This window comes from Octopus sinensis, linkage group LG13, assembly GCF_006345805.1.
Source record: "Octopus sinensis linkage group LG13, ASM634580v1, whole genome shotgun sequence".
Classification (NCBI taxonomy): Eukaryota; Metazoa; Mollusca; class Cephalopoda; order Octopoda; family Octopodidae; genus Octopus; species Octopus sinensis.
This window is the reverse complement of record NC_043009.1, coordinates 24,315,091-24,325,090: the sequence shown is the minus strand read 5'-3', so window position 1 is coordinate 24,325,090 and position 10,000 is coordinate 24,315,091.

Below are 10,000 nucleotides of genomic sequence, written 5' to 3'. Positions count from 1 at the left end.
TAAGTATTACAAGAAGTCTGTCAGTTGAATAATTATATCTAACATAGACACAAGGCCTGAAATTCTGGGGAGAATGTTTGGTATTAAAGGGAAGCACCGTAGATATAAGCGGAATTTCAACTCAGAACGTCAGAAGCCGGTGGAAATTCCGCATTCTAACGATTCCGAAATTCTAACGGTTCTAGCAACTTGCCGTCTTAATCTTAAGCTTAATCTTCATTGATGATGATTTCTGCTTTAAGCATAGGCCAGCTATTTTGCAGGGGTGGCTTATTCGGTAACGTTGGTCCCAGGGCTGTACTGGTGCTTTTGTTATCAGCCCTGAAATGATGAATGGTAAAGTTAACAACGGGTCGGATTAAGTCACGCGTGGACTATTTTTTTTCTTCTATCCGACGCTCTACCGCCCATAGTTTATCAAAAGTGCTTTAAGAGATACAATCAAACGATTAAGTTTAAATAATAAATTATTCATTTTAAGTTTGTTACACGGCCATCAAATTTGAGAAGAGGTGACCAGTCGATGATGTCCCCACCACCACCAGTCTTTATTCTATTGGCCCCGAAATAATGAAGGCAATGTTAACCTAGGTGGAATTTGGTCGCAGAACGTAAAAGACGGAATAAATGCCGCTGAAAATTTTGTCCGATGTTATAATGATTCTGGCCCCTCGCCACATCTAGAAGGCGGAATGAATAATCGACCTTAGTTGAATTTTAACTCAGGGCGCGAATAATCTCCTAGATTACATAATAATACGTAACACTGGGAATGATTTCTAATTTAGATACAGGGCTGCACTTTTGAAGATGGGTTGCATCTTAGTCGATGTCATCTAAGTGAACCTATCATGAAAATTGTCCGAAAACAATTATTCAAAAAATTTGATTTCTAATTTTATCATTTTTGTTTAAATAAATTTTAAAAATATAGAATAATTGACATTTTGTATAATTGTCCTTTTGAATACTTTTCATCCATACAATTTTTCATTCGAATAATTGTTTTCGAACAATTATTTTCGAACAATCTTCACATAATCCTAAGTGAATGCTTCACTCGTACTCACTGGTATTGGCCTCGGATGAATAAAAGATAAAGTTAATCACGGCGCAATTGGAACACAGAAGGAAAAGAATGGAAAGAGTCGGAAACGAATCCTACGCGGTCACTTTTCGAATGCTCTAACGATTCTGACAATCCGTTGTTTGCCACAAGCACTCGGAAAGATACACTAACATGACTGCTCTTAAGCAATAATTAATAATTGATAATTAATTATTTCTAATTTCGGTAAAAGCTAGGTGCTTTAGAGTTAAGTGGACAAGTCGATATATCGACTCTAGTTCTGGTAAGTAACTTTATTTTATTAACCGCAGGAGTGGAGGAATCGAAATTTGGCCTCTGGTGAATTTGGACTCAGAACATAAAGAGCCAAAAAATGCTGCTGAGCATTTTATCCGACGCACTCAGCATTTTTTCCGACGCGTTATGTGTTCTGCTCGCTTACCGCCTTTTTCTTTAAACAATAATTAATGAATATCGTAATTAAAAGAAAATATAACGTGAAAAATATTTGCGGTTCTCGTTCACGGATAAAGAAGAGACTAGTGGGGAAAACGAATTTGATCAGCCCTGACTCCTACTCTCAGTCAATGCTCACCCTTTTCTCTCGGGCACACAAGGGATCCATTATTATTGTTTTTTAATCATTAGAATATATTATAATCCATATTTTGATGATGTTGTTGCGTCTATTCTTTGTAACAAATTTTTATTGTATTACCTATAACATGTCCTTCCTGTGTCCCCTATATTCTTAACTGTGGCGGTGAGTAGCTTAGTGGTTAGGGTGTTGGACTTATGATCATAAGATCGTGCTTTTGTTTCCTGGATCGGGCAACACGTTGTGTTCTTGACCAAAACCCTAGATTTCCCTCTGCTCCATTCCACTCAGTTGGCAAAAATAAGTAACCCTGCGGCATCCAGGTGGAGAATTCATACGCCATGAAAACCGACTAACCGGACTTTATGTGTCGGTGTGATTCCAAAAGGTAATTAACTTCTTTTAATATTCTTAATTGAAGTTCACTGCTGTTATTTCCTACATGCCACCACAGACCCGTGAGTTTCTAAAACTGTTGGCTTCGTTTTCAAACGACGGTGAATCTCAGAGCCTTGTCTTTCACTAAATTGCCTTCGTCATTACTCGGAAGGGAGACATAATTTTGAGAGCTTTCACATTCCTCACCTGTTTTGCTCTTCATCATTTTTAAAACTTATTTTTCTCCTTTCTCTCCCTTCAGTAATTCCCTCGACATTTTCAGTATTTCCGCTTGTAACCATTATCTATTATATGCCTCATGGCGATGGAGTGGTGTCCCTAATCACTACTGTTTAGGGATGGTGGGGTCCCACACAAGTATTAAGGACTGCGCACAAGATGATCTATTCCACCATTTCAGAAACTGTGACAGACTGTGGATAGCAGAAAGCATTTGAAAGAGTTTGGATTCTACATTTATAGAAACCTTGTTGTTTTCTTTGAATGTAGAGTTTTAAGGTCTTAATTTTAGCACTTTTTACAGGAAATAGTTGTGTTACAGTGAGACTATACAAAGTCTTAATAACTATTTGTTCTTGGCAATGTCACCTGACCACATATCACTAAATATTACATCTCTATCGACGACCTGCTCCTATGATACTACAAACGTAAAAACTGATTTCCATGACAATGACCCCTGTGTTCTTCCTTCGAAATACTACGTCCCCAGCTTGCAACCAGTCGTATCTCTTACTGCTTAGATTCATGCTTTCACCCCATCCTCTCTTTTAATGCTGACACATGTTGTGGCATAATCTTTTCCTTAACCAATAAAACATATTTCACTTAAAATATCTGATTAGCTTGTTCCAACTCTTTTTGGAAGGGAAGAGAAACCGAAGTCCTGTGCTCTTCACAGACAAATGTAAGTTTACTTTCAAGTGTTTCCCTAGAGGATTTGAATTAAAAAAAATAAAGGAAAATATGTCTTTAGTTTTTACGCAGAATTTATATATCTCCTTTCAACTCAACCGCTATATGTTAACAAACTGGACATGAATACTTCACACCATACCCACAAAAAAATTTTATGAAACTGTAAATGTACAAAATAAAACATTCTCCATCTTTATGTTCTGGATGTACATTCAGTAAACTAATTTTAACCCAACGAAGCGAACTCAGGATTTACCCATTGAGTGAAATACATTGGGCTTGTTTACCTTAGATAAATCCCAGGTTATTCGATGCAGTTAGCCAGAAATTGGATTAACTTGGATTATGCTTGAGTATTTGAACGGTATCTGCTTAGAGCTATTATCCTTATCCATTCACTTTATATATATATATATATATATATATGTGTGTGTGTGTGTGTGTGTGTGTGTGTAGGTACGTACGTACACTTTGGTCTCTCTCTCTCTCTCTCTCTCTCTGTATATATATATATATGTATGTATACGTATGTATGTATGTATGTATGTATGTATGTATGTATGTATGTATGTATGTATATGTATAAACAACATTGTGTTTATATTTCCATATTACCTGAAAAATCTTAAACTGCATAAGTAATGAAATTAAGTGGTGATGTATATAACAAATGAGAGTTATGAAGTAGAACAAAAACAATAACAGCAAAAGCAACTATAATAATAATAATAAAATAATAATAATAATAATAATAATAATAATAATAATAATAATAATAATAATAATAATAATAATAATAATAATAATGATAATGTTTCAATTAAGGCATCCTAATTCTATCACAACCACCTTTACCACCGATAAAAACGTACAAGAAAACATAAATTCACATTAAATAAATATATAAACGTAGATTTTTGGAAATGAAACACTTACATTCAAATAGACATTTGTGAAGAATGTATTAAGACGCTATGATTCTAATCATATTTTCATAATTCGTTTATACGGTGTATTGTATTACGACACAAAAATCGTTTTGCTTTTCTAAGTTTTCTTTGTTAATGCTTTCGCTTTTGTTCTTTGTTTTGTTTTGTTTTTTGTTCTTTTTATTGTTTTTTTTTCCCATTTTGTTTCTTTTGAATATTTGTTCGCCCCACTTTTTTTTTATTTTTCGCTTCATTTAATTGCGTCATTCTCCTGTTCCTCGTCACCATCCGTACCAGCTTCGGCAACATGACGATCATTATGATTATCATTATCATTTTCATCTTTGTTAATGACATTTTTTAACTCTTATTTTTTAGAATTTTTTATCGTTGGCATATTCAACATTACAATTCTTTTATTATTCTTATTCGTTTCTTCTTCTCCTTCTCCACCTTCTTCTCCTCTCCTCCTCCTTCTTCTATTCCTTCTTTTTATTATCATCATCATTATCCTTATTATTATTATTATTATTATTATTATTATTATTATTATTATTATTATTATCATTGTTATTATCATTATTATTATCGTTATTATTATCGTTATTATTATCGTTATTACTATTATTATTATTATTATTATTATTATTATTATTATTATTACTATCATTATTATCATTATTATCAGCAGCAGCATCACCATCATTATTATTATCATTACTACAATTTTTATTATTGGTGTCGTTACTGCTCTTGCTGTATTCGGTGCTGTTATTATCATTCATATTCTTTTCCTTCATCATCTTCACCTTCTTTTCTTATTACCGATGTTGTTGTTGCTAATTTTTATTATTGTTATTTGTTATTTTTAACTGCGTGACTCTACTTCATATCATTGCGCAAGTCTATTTTCCTGCGTATATTTTTTAGAAATAAATATACATACAAACATATATATATATATATATATATGTGCATATATTATAATATATATATATATATATATAATATATATATATATACATATATATGTGTGTGTGTGGTGTATGTGTGTGTATGTATATATATATATATATAACGCACACAATCATGTTACATAGATTTATATATGAACATAAACGCCCGTACACACACACACCACACATATATATATATATATATATATATATATATTAGACTATATGTGTGTGTATACATATTATTTTTGTTTTTTTTGTTGGTGTTATAGTTTTATTGTTGACGTCATGGTCGTTGTGGTCGTTTGTTATTGATGCTTAATTTAATGCTAAAGAGTGTAAGGATTTCTGTTAGTTATATGCATGTATGTGTATGTATGAACACGTATATAATGTGGTAGTAATATTGTTTTTGTGACGGTGAAAAAGCATTGAAACACCCTATCACGGGGCTTTCTTTTCTCATTGACAAGAGTATCAAAATGACATGAGCGACTGAATAACATGTCAAATTCTACGTCATTGAAAATGGCGGCCGATTAAGGAGAACAAAAATGTTATATTGCAATGTAGAACAAAGCAAATATAGAAACGGGAAACTTTTCGATAAATGATTTTTTTTTTTCGTATATAAACAAAATTTAAATAAAAAAAATTAAAGCTACATATGCATAATATGTGCTATGTTTATTTTGTCTATTTCCTCAATTTGCTATTATTTACTAAAGCTATTGCAGTGAGTATTGTTCAAGTTAGTTTTGTTTGAAATATTTACGAAAAGAAATAGCGAAATGTCACAAATAGTAAAAATTAGATTGTCGTAGTATGTATCAGGGAACATAGACATATCACGTACACACACACACATACACACTCACACTTATATATATAAATATATATAGCTAGACAGATAGATAAATACATAGATATGCACGTTGCAATACATATGCATATATAGTTATATATATATATATAATTATTATATATATATATATATATATATCTATATATATTATATATATAATATATATATATATATATACAGAAGTACATCTGAAACACAAAATAATGCTAACTGAATTGCAGGAACAGGATAAAATATCCATATTTTTGCAGAAAACACACACACACACACGCACACACACCACACACACACACACACACACACACACACACATATATATATTATATATATATATAAATATACAGCGATTATCTAAAATACAACTTTTGTTTGAAAATTGTAATGAATGAAGGAAGCGGGTGAAAAGTTCTTTATATATACATATGCATGTATATGTACATATACATATAGTTATATAGATAGATAAATATAGATGTATATCCATACATACATACATACATACATACATACATACATACATACATACATACATACATACATACATACATACATACATACATACATACATATATATATGCAGAAATAATTAATTCTCAATCGCAGAATAATGCGAACAGAATAGCAGGAACAGAATGAAATATCCATATTTTTCCAGATATAAAAATATACATATATATAAATGTACCGTTCATTTATAGTACAGCCTGTGTTTGAAAATTGTAATGAATGAAGGAAGCAGATGAAAGGTTCCTTCCTTTTTCCGTTCCGCTTCTCTCCCTCTACATACAAGCACAGCCAACGTCAGGTAGGTTGTATTTCATTATGGTTAATCTACTTCATTTGTAACCAATTTTCTCCTTGTTCATATGCAGAACTACCACTAATTACCAATGAAATTTCTTTTTCTGTCTGGGTCTACTGGTACTGGCATATATGTAACTGCGAGAAAGTAGCAGGTAAATATACTAAAAATACCTGTAAAACAGAAATTGTTAACATGAATATAATTTGTTCTCTTAAAGCAAATGCGTTTTTTTTTACTAGATTTATTTCTTTCGTCTCTTTTTCGATTCGTTCTTCCCCTGATTGGTCAAATGCAACCAGGGTTTGTTTGTTTTGTCTGGCTTGTAATGTGTAAATGTAACCATTTTAACATTCCCATAAGGAAATAGGTTAACTAATAATTATTTACTAAAGTTTCTGGAGAAAATATAGTTTACGCTTGATTGCGAGGAATCTGTCATTGACTTAATATATCTCTCTCTTTCTCTCTCTCTCTCTTTGTCTGTCTCTCACTCTCTTTTTCTCTGTATATATATATGTGCATATATATATAAGTAAAAGTCATATATACATATATATAATACATATATATATGATGTATATAAATATTATGTATATATATAAATATATGTATATATATATGTATATATATATGTATACTATATATATATAATATATAATACATATATAATTATACATATATATATACATATATATATATATTATATAATATATATATATATAATATATATATATATATAATATATATATATATATATATATATATATTGTTGGCTATTATTGTACTTCCGAGAATTAGCAATTTATGGGGAGCAGGTTGAATGATGCTGTGGATATCTACATTCAACAGAGTTTTTACATAAGAAATATATATATTATATATATATATATATATATGCTGTACGCATGGGCCTGTAAATCTTATGCATAGAAATACGGGTAACGTACATTATGGTCTCTTCTAGAACGTATTACACTATCGTCATTTTGCTATATAACAGAAGCCAGCATTGCATATCATCGAATGATGTATAAAAGCCTACATAGACCATTATTGATTTGTTTTAAGTGGCATGAAAGAAGTACAAATCTAACAATACAAACACGTGTTCCCTATAATAGACTTCTACCGTTCTTTTTCAGAACAGACTTCCTAACCAATGGCAGTCACTCACCAGTAGCCAATCAAGAATATTTTCCTTCTTTTCCTACTTTTGGTCAAGTCGAAAGATTATTTTGTTTCCTGTTCCCTGGTGTCAATTTTTCTCCAAGCCTGACAGAATGTAGTATTGATTCTGACGTGGCCATTCCAGTGATGCTTTGCCTTCAAAGAATTACTTCTACTGCTTGAAAAGAAACGGCACGCTGATGAAATTATGGTAACATCACATGCTTCGTATACACACATATGTATATATGCACATGTATATGTATCTGCATATATATATATAATATATATATATATATATATATATATATATATACAATATATATATATATATTTAAATATATATATTTATTATGTATATATATATATATACAATATTTCTATATATATTTATAATTATATATATTATGATATATAATATTTATTATGTATATATAATATACATATATTTTCTATGTGCATCTATATACACGTATGCAGGCGTATGAATACATGTGTAAGTGTGTGCATGTACGTATATAGTTTTGTATTTATGAAGATATACTTGTGTTTGTGTGGGTGTATAGATTTACGTAAGTGTAAATATTATTTTTATATGAATACATATTTGTGTTTACATAAGCATATATGTAAGAATACATTTGTATTCAGATATGTTTCTAAATCTATATATATATAGGTAGCTATATCTATCTATCTATCTATTTCTCTCTCTTTCTATCTATCTGTCTATCGATATCTATATATATGAATGTATGTATATATACATATAGTGAGAGATAGTGAGAGAGAGACATGCGTGTTTTGCTTACATATTTAGAGATAGATTATATGATAAATTGAAGTAAATGTAAGCGGTCAGGTAAAATTTGTACAAGAAAACGCGTACATATATTTATATAAAACGATGTATGTGGATGGATGTAAATTTGCACATAACAAACTTTTTAGTTCCGAACACAGGAATATATGAACAAAACGCTAAATATATATTATATATATATATATATATATATTATATATGAGAGAGAGAGAGGAGATACATACATACATACTACATACATACATACAAAGAAAAGCACGGACACAATCCCACACATACATACACGCATGCATATACATACATACATACATACATACATACATACATACATACATACATACATACATACATACATATATATATATATATATACAGACGCAACTTGTAGACTGAAACAGAAAGAGAGAGAGAGAAAGAAAGAGATTGTCCGGCGCTCGTACAACTCCGCCTGAGTATGCTGATGCATCTGCATTAGAAACGGATTCCTCGGAAACTTCAACTTCAAAGAAAATTGAATTACTTCAGTTAAAATATATTACAAAATTGGGGATATTCCTCAAAGAAGTCAAGAGCAGATACACACAGATGCTGATATATTAAGTATATGAATATATATGTGTATACACACAGACACACACGCGGACACTCACACACATATACGTATATGTATATGAATGCAAGTGTGTGTGTATTTTTATATACATATATATATATTATATATATATATATATATATATATATATTATAAATATATAACACTACTTATATATAGATAGATAGATCAAAATAGGTAAATAGATAATAGATGAGGGATAGTCAGACATGCCGGATAGATATACATATCGCGAAAGATGGAAGAATTCACTGAATTTGGATCGATCGATAGATAGATAAATAGATACATACATACATACATACATACATACATACATACATACATACATACATACATACATACATACATACATACATACATACATATGTTTCTTTATTGGCCACATAGGGCTGAACACAGAGGGGCACAATACAAAGTAGAGCCTTTCTTTTTGGGAATCAGAAAAAAAGAAAAAAAAAAGGAAAGTTGGATAGAAATTCGATCAAAAGGAATCGTTAAAAAAGAAAAGCCGATCAATAGGGATCGTGTATCATAGAAATGTCATAGTGTGAAAAGGGGAAACAGATTAGGTTTATCCGTATAAAGAAAGCGTACGGAAAAGACCACGGTAACCTCGGGCAATAATGTCATGCAAAAAAACGCATTACAGTAAGTGACTCATTTTTACCTTTGTTTTTTGTTTTCTCTTGGTTTATAGGAGTATGCTCATGGTGACTTCGTCAATTACACGCGCCATCCTTGCTACATTCACTCATCAACTTTTGAAACATTCACTAGACAAGACTTCCCTCTCTACTCTCACCTACCTCTTCAAGTGATACTTGAAGTTGATGAGAGATTTACGTGAGAGGAAAG